This window comes from Quercus lobata, chromosome 8 (genome assembly GCF_001633185.2).
Source record: "Quercus lobata isolate SW786 chromosome 8, ValleyOak3.0 Primary Assembly, whole genome shotgun sequence".
Classification (NCBI taxonomy): Eukaryota; Viridiplantae; Streptophyta; class Magnoliopsida; order Fagales; family Fagaceae; genus Quercus; species Quercus lobata.
This window is the reverse complement of record NC_044911.1, coordinates 16,109,306-16,118,308: the sequence shown is the minus strand read 5'-3', so window position 1 is coordinate 16,118,308 and position 9,003 is coordinate 16,109,306.

Here is a 9,003-nt window from a genome sequence, read left to right as displayed (position 1 = left end):
TCAAAATGCTTTGGGTGTCAGGGTTTCTGTCACATGAAACAATAGTGCCCTACGTATCTCGAGACTATTGGGAAGAGCAAGGCACTTACTGCTACGTTGAGTGAGACTGAGCCTAAGGATGATTCTGATAATGAGGATGATAGAATCTTAAATGCCTTCACTACCATCGTAAATCCTACTGAAGGGATTGTTGAAGATGAGGATGAAGAAGAGGAATTGGTGGAGTCTAAGTTTGAAAAAATGGATGAGTAAGATGACATCCACACAACCTATGCAAAGTTATACAAGGTCTCAGAAAAGCATGAGATGTTGTATAGGTTGGCCACCAAGAAACTTAGTGAAGTGGATCTTGAACGAGAAGAAATTTCCACTAAGTTTGATGAAGCAAATCAGACCATTAGAGCATTAAGATTTGAGAATAATTTCTTAGCAGAGAAGACCAAGAAGCTTGAGGCAGAATTATTCCAAGTCAGAGCCTAGTTGGGAAGGACTTCAAGTGCAAAGCTCGATGAGATGCTCAGTCTTCAAAAATCTACATCTGATCGAACCGGTTTAGGGTATGATTTCTCTTCTCCTAGTATTGCTTTTGCTAGTACTACTATTTTTGTTCCTCCTGCTGATAATATTAAAACTAAGAACAATGATGTTAAAAATGAATTAGCTAGTGAGAACATAGACAAGGGTAAATCTATCTTAGGAGCACCCCCTAAGCTTGATAAGAAAGAGATCAAGAACCCTAGGACTAAGAAGCGAAATACTCAAAAACTCAAATAGAAAAAGCAGCATTTGTTTCATCATTGTGGCGTAGCTGGACATACTCGACCTAATTGCTATAAGTGGTTAGCCACTCAACAGAGCAACAGCACGATCGTATTGGGAAACCAAAATCAGTTTCCATCCTCCTTTGTTCCTCTTGGAAATCTTCTCAAAGCCCTCATATTCCGCAATAAATAATTCATATATTCTTATGAATTATATGAACATACTGGATTAATTTGCAAAAATGAAAGATAGTATACAACAAACAATTCTTATTCTTGTTCCGCAAGATTTGTTCCTGATGAAATCTATGTCAAAATTTTCACTGCCTAAAAAAAAAAAAAAAAAAAAAAAAAAAGACATTTTTATTTTTTTTTCCTAAATAAACGTATAAAATGCCTCTACCCAAATTGTTCGGGTAAAATTCTCTTTTTCCAAGCTGTTTATAATTTTAATTTTTTCCCCCTGAAACTGAATAGCTGTTCAAAACTGTTGCTGAGTTGGTTTATTACTTCGTAGTGTTGCGACTTGAATATTTATTGTATGTTCCCACAGCCAACCCAAATAGAAGTCAATGCATGAAAACACCGTCAGTTGTCATCTCTCAAGTCTAAGGGTGGATTTTTCAACCAAAAAAGAAAGTCTAAGGGTGGTCAATGGGCCGGCTCGGCCCATTTTTACTTAGCCCATGGATCAACGAGTTGTTGACCAATATAGGCAGTGTCAGGTTGGGCTGGATGGAAAATCAGCCCATAGACCTACCTATGGGCAATGCTTCTTTGGTCTTTAGTGGACTGGGCTAGTAAGGTATGATGAATAGGCTACCTATGAACATTTGATATGGGCCTTGATGGGCATATAAAAATTTAGCTAAAATAATTATAATTATATATTATTACAAAATGCTTGTCAAATTGAACAACTAAATCTACTAAAAATATTCTATCCAAAAAAAATCTACTAAAAAGATATTCTTAAAAAAGGTACTAAAATAAGATTAATTAACTTGTATTGATTAGAATAAGAGAGATGCTACGTCCACAACATTTTTACTACATTTACAAAACAAAGCACAAGTGGTTAGTTGTTATTGATTCAAATTTGAACCTAACATTAAGATTACTTTTTTGTCCAACAATAACAACTTGCCACTTAGGATTTGTAATAAAAATGTTGTGAAAATATTGTGGACATATCATTTCTCTTAGAGTGAATAAGTATATTGATATATTCATGAAAAATGTTATGTCCACAACATTTTCACGACAAATCATAGGTGGTAGGTTGTTAGTTGTTGTTATAGGTGAGTAAAAAAGTAATTTAAATTGTGAATTCAAATTAGAACCAATAACTACTTATCGTCTATGATTTGTTGTAAAAATGTTATGGACGTAGCACCTCTTTATATTCATGAATATATTAGAGTGAAAATAGTTGCATCACTACAAATGCGTACATCCCAACTAGGTTGGCACCTACAAACTTGTTTGTCATTTGCAATTCCCAATCTATTTGTGTTGGAACTTGGAACATTAAATAAATTTATCTAAAAAAAAAACAGTGAAATAACTTGTTACATAAATATTGCAACTAATTGCTAATCATTATCTTGAAGTGGTAGATTGTTGGTCATATGGTGGACTTCTTGGCATCCACTCGACCCTCTCTAACTTCAATCACTTAAATGCCTCTACTAATTCAGCTTCTCGTGTAGCTTCTTGTTGTCTTCTGTCTCACACACACACACAAAATGCTTCTGATGCAACTGTGGAAATAGGAACTGATAATACATCACAAGCTATAATGGAAAGTACAAGATACTTACTTTGATTTGTTTTCCACCAATCCAATAAATCAAACGATCCTTCTTTATTGATTTCAAGTAAAGGTTGATTTAAATAACGTTGTAATTTAGATAAGACACCTAATGTTATTGAAGATGCTTGTCCTTTTCTTCTTTTAACCATATGATAAGCAATTTTTTTTCTTGGTCACCTAAAAAACTAGCAGAGGACAAAGAGCTTCTTGTCTTTTGTGTTTTGGGCACAAGTTTTAGAATTTTTATAAACGTTTCTATAATATCAAATAATTGTGTCACTGAATTTTAAAATGATAGTATGGTCTTGAATTTTTTCAACATTATTATTATAAATTATTTCTAAGAAAACTCTCAACTCTTCAATTTTAAACCTAGGATCAAGAATAATAGCCATTCCAAAATCAAAGGCATATCTCCCTAATATTTGTCAAATTTTTGTCTCATTAGTTTTAACGTCTCATCAAATATTCCAAAAGTATAACCATAAATCTTCATGGAAGTGCAACTCTTGCTTTATTAGAACTCAAAAAAAAAAAAAAAAAAAAAGGAATTGACTGATAATCAGTAGCAGCTCTAGAAAGTTTTTTTTTTTTTTTTTTAAGATGATCATCAAGAAACATTAATTATATAAAATCTAATAAAGAAATAACTTGAATATATTAATGTCACAGAAGAAAAAAAAAACTTAAATACATGAACTATTACAATTTCTTTGTACTAATAAAGAGAAACTAAAAAAATTGAACTAATAAGAGATAAATTGAAATTTGAAAATGTTGAGATAACAATAATAAAGCAAGAAAGAGTTTGAAATGATAACATAGAAGAAAAAAAATGAAGAGAGAGAGAGAAAGAGAGAGATGATATTTGCTATAACTACGAGCTAAACTGCTAAGGAAAGCATAATTTTTGTTACTGCAAATTTAAAGAGGGCATAACTACTAGCACTATTAAGGAGGACTCACCAACACAATATTTTCAAATTAGAAATTATTTTTATACAATAAGTTGAACAAGTTACAAATTGAATGATTATGGGTTTTTATTTGTTTTTGTATTAGAATAGACTTTTGTTGAATATATATATATATATATATATATTGATACAAGATAGAATTCTACTCTAACCTAATCTAAGTGTATATGTGTGTGAAGTTCCCTCCTGGAGACTTAAATCCCGGCCCTTACACCTCACACCCCACAAGCTTTTATACTTGTGGAGTGACCACCACACCAAGGCTGCACAGTGGTTTTTGTTGAATAATTTGTTCACTTGTTGTTTGATAGTCTTATTATTACTCTTATTATTTTTTTGGGTTATTGTTTTTTGTTATTTGGGCTTTTATTTATTGTTGTTATTTATGACCTTTTTTTTTTTTTTTTTAATATATGGTTTAAGAATTATGTTTTGGGACTAGATTATTTTTTGGAATAATGCTATGTTCATAACATTTTTACAAAAAAATCTTATTTGACAAGCTGTTTTTGATGGGTGAAAAAGTGAGGTCAGTATTTGGCGCAAATTTGAATCAATAACAATTAACCACGTAGGATTTGTTATGAAATTATTATGAAAATGTTGTGAACATAACATTATTCTTATTTTTATTGAACTCAAATTCTTGTGATTCTCAAGTCAAGATGTTCAAAATTTTTATAGTTAGTTTAATATATAATTTTTTTTGAAATATATATACACACACATTTTTATGCAAGTTAGGTTGATCATGTGACTCCACGAGGAGCTAGTAATGGGATTTTTACAAACATGGAATTCGCTTTCCGCAAGAAGTCAAACAATGAGAGGTACCAAGGGACTAGTAAAGAACTAAGGAAGAAGACCTTAAGGAATTTCATTAACACTAGAAGATTCAATGAACTCTACTATTTGGAAGATTTTTTAAGAAATAAATCCCCGATTATATTTTACACAATGTATCTATTCTATATCTATATCTATGTATTACTAAAAGTTGAAGTATAGTATTTAATGTTGCTACGCTTACATTGAGCCACGTTAGCAGCCATGTCATTTCCATAATTTTTTTTTTTTTTGTATTTTCCCAACAATTTAAAAATAGATTTTATCAATTTTAAAATAATAAAATAAATCTCACCTCTATCTTCACCATAAAGGAAACTTCTTATTAAATTAATTCCCACCACTATCTCCACCATAATTCCCACCACTATATCTATATATCTATATCTATATCTGTATCAATTTCTCTCTTCATCTTTGCCAAAACCTACAGTTTCAAACTCTTAATCTAATTTTCACTAGCATTTTCCCTTAAAAACCAACAAATACAACGTTTCGGCTCTAGGAAGTTACAAATCTCATATCTATCTCCACCATAATGCCCACTTCCTATTAAATTAATTTCCACCACTATCTTCACCATAAAGACCATTTATTAATTCCCACCACTATCTCCACCATAATTCCCACCACTATATCTATATATTTATATCTATATCTATATCTACATCAGTTTCTCTCTTCATCTTTGCCAAAACCTACAATTTCAAACTCTTAATCTAATTCTCACTAGCATTTTCCCTTAAAAACCAACAAGCACAACGTTTCGGCTTTAGGAAGTTACAAATCTCATCTCTATCTCCACCATAAAGCCTACTTCCTACTAATTTAATTCCCACCACTATCTCCACCATAAAGCCCATTTATTAATTCCCACCACTATCTCCACCATAATTCCCACCACTATATCTATATATCTATATCTTTATCTATATCAATTTCTCTCTTCATCTTTGCCAAAACCTACAATTTCAAGCTCTTAATCTAATTCTCTCTAGCATTTTCCCTTAAAAACCAACAAACACAACGTTCTGGCTTTAGGAAGTTACAAATTTGTACCTTTCATATTCCTTCTCCCTCAACTTCTTTCTTTATCTCTCTCTACGTTCTTCTCTCTGTCCCTCTATCTAAAACGCCAAAGCAACCTTCTCTCATTCTACAACCCTTCCTTCTTCTTACCTCTTGCCTTTCTTTGAATCTAACAACGATGAAGAAGCATGATGGTTGAATCCGAATTGTTTAAATTGGAACTATTGACAACAGTGTTGTTAAAGGCGAGAGTGGCCTTGATGATCGCCTCCTAGGTTGTTCGTTTCTCCAATCCAGAAGACTAAGTCATCCTGCACAATGATTTAAAGGCTTCCCAAGAGGTTTATAACTCCAAAGATCAAAACTTTTTTTTTCTTTTTTGTTTGGTGGGTTTTGTTGAAATTTACTATATGAATGAGATGGTTTATTTATGAACATGGGATTTGAAGAATTTTTACTTATTTTGTAGTATTACATAAAGCCCAATTCGTGGAAATGCAGATCGAAACATATGGGAAGAATAGAAAGTAGTTTTTTTTTTTTTTTTGGATCAAGAAATGGATGTGTGAATATATATGGAGACTATGGCGATAATTATTTGGTTCATAAATATTTAATTTGCAAATAATTTGGAGGCCATGCTTAGCAAGTTGTTATATTTAAAGTTGTTTTAGTATGTGGTTAAATGGTATACTTTATTTTGAAGCAAATTGGCTATGTTAGATAGTGATTATTTAGAGTTTTGTTGTTGCATTTGAATTATGCATCAATTCATAATTTTTGTGCTACTATTTAAACCCCTACTTTAAACTTGGATAAATTTCATAGTGTTACATGTGCACAAATAGTTTGATAAAATTCTTAAGTGATGTTTCATTTGCCTTTTTTAAAATTGGTATTTTTCATACAATATAACAAAAGTTGCGAACAATTTTTTATTTTATTTTATTTAGATTATGTTTCTCCAACTTAAAATGAATTACTGGCTTCTATGGATGGCATCTATTCTTTGAACTTGATTTTAGGTTTCATTTGATTCTCTTCTTTTAGAAAACATATACATTCTCCGATTGTAAGTTTTGGTTTGATTGACAGATCTTGAATTGGCAAGCAAGCAGAAGCTATCTTTAATAGTTTTAAGGTTGGTAATTAAAGTCATTCGTTAACCTAGTAGATGTTCAGGATTGTGTTTGGTTCTAAAGGGGTGGTTTCTCTCTCTACTATTCGATGAATTTTCTTTTTCAAATTTAAATTTTATTTTATTTTATTTATCTTGGGTCTCATACTGTTTTTCACATTGTTTAATCAAAATGCAGAAATTTAGTTTAATTCAAGGTCATCAAAGCTGTTGGCCAATATCCTATACTCATGGGCCTATCTGTTGGGAACTTAATTGCTTGATGAGATGAAATGGCAAGTGTTTTTTCTTGAATCGTCTTTTTGGGTTGCTTTGAATTAATCTATTTTTTTGGGTTGCTTTGAATTAATCTATTCTATAGGTGTTCTTTTGGTGTTGCATAACATATGCTAGATGAAATTTCTTTTAAATTTGATGTGAAATCTTTCCATTCAAAGTTTTTTCCCCTACTCATGTTGTGATAAATCTAAGTAGCTATACTATGGTTGTAAAAAATTAATTTTTCTATGCAAATGATTAATTTGGTTATAATAGAAATTTCCCAAATATATTTATTTAAATAAAAAATTAATTTGATTGTAGACAACTTAACTACTTTTATGACTCCATGAATTGTCTAATATGTCATTTACTATGATATACAACAAATTTTGTGCTAATTTTTTATAGGTTTAATTTTCTTTCTTGTTTGCTTTGCACTTCTTATGAATGGTTTAAATTTTTTTTCATTTCTTACTTTGACTAATTTTGCTTATTGTTGATTTCATCAAAGAGTAGTATTACCAATAAAATAAAGGAAAAAAGAGAAAGGGAGAATTGAGGCTTTGGGTCATAATAGGTAGGCTTTTTATATTTTAATTTATAATTTTAAATGTACTGTTATGATTTTATGAGATTGTTATGCCACTTTGTAAATTATTAGCCATTTTCTCTAACTTCAAAATTTGGAATGATGTCTTCGAACTATATAATGGTTGTTGGAGCATCAAAGCCAACTGCAGTGGCAGATGCTGATAGGTTTTCCAGTATGAAAAGGTAGAATGTTGATGAGTTTTATTTAGTTTCAATTTATTTATAATGTATAAATTGTGTTTCACATCTCTGACCTTATGAAGTTTGACGAGTCCAAACAAGTTCCTATAAGTACACTTTGGTGAGATTTTTTATCTTCAAAGAATTGGCATAACAATTATCATGGAATTTATTGTAGCATAGGAACTATAAAGCAATCTACTATACATAGCCATGAATTTTGATTGGGTAAAATACTATTTTGGTCCCTAAACTCCGAAAAAAATTTGTTTTTCATCCCTAAACTTTAAAAAGTTCTTTTTTCATCCCTAAAATTTGAAAAGAGTTTTTTTTAATGTTTAGAGACAAAAATAGGAATGAAAAAGGAACTTTTTAAAGTTTAGGGATGAAAAACAAATTTTTGTTAAAGTTTAGGAACCAAAATAGTAAAAGGAACTGATTTCAATAATTTAGGGATGAAAAGTAAAGTTTAAGGATATAAATAAAACATTTTCAATAGTTTAGGGATAAAAAACGAACTTTTCAATAGTTTAGGGATGAAAAACAAATTTTTGATAAAGTTTAAGGACCAAAATAGTATTTTACCCATTTTGATTCTATATTTCTATTATACCAAGCAATGATTGATGCTTTTGAATGCTTCAGATTCTATCCACAATTTGTCTGGTTTTCATGGATAATATATTGTTTCAGGTTTAGGTTATTCATGATACTCAGATTTAGAGTTTGAACTTTTGGATTAAGTTTATTGTAAATGATTGCATCATTGTGGTGTCTTTCATTGCTTTGAGAAGTAAATTTTGACTTGAACGAATAAGATGAACTAAAGTATATATGAATGAAATAAGATGCATGTGGCTGTGTTGTCAATTGCCATTACTCGTATTCTATACCATATATAAACTCTATAATGACGTAGCTTTTCATTATAACGAATGGTCTTGGTTGATGAAAGTGGAAAATCACTACAGACAAAAATCGAAACTACTATCTTTATTTTGAACTCATATGTGCTCAATTAGGATTGATATATATTGGTCATGGTGAGCAAAGAAAACAAAACTTATTTTTTATTTTGCACACATGCATGCAATGAATATACGAACAAGATGGCTTCAGTTAGTTTTCCAGATAATGTCCTCTAACTCTTTTTCACATTGCTTCACAAAATTAACATCTCATGTTGATGGTGTTTGATGATGTGTAAGGCTATAAGATGTTGAAAAATAAGAAACTCTAGGATCTTTTGTTTTTGGTTTTGCATAGTAAGAGCTTGCAATTACAAATGGCAAAACCCACCCACACTCCAAAAGGGAAAAAAAGAAAAAAAGAAAAGAAAAAAAAAAGGTACTTAAATTTGGGCAAAAGTGACTTTTATTTACTCGAAATCATTGACTAAAACTA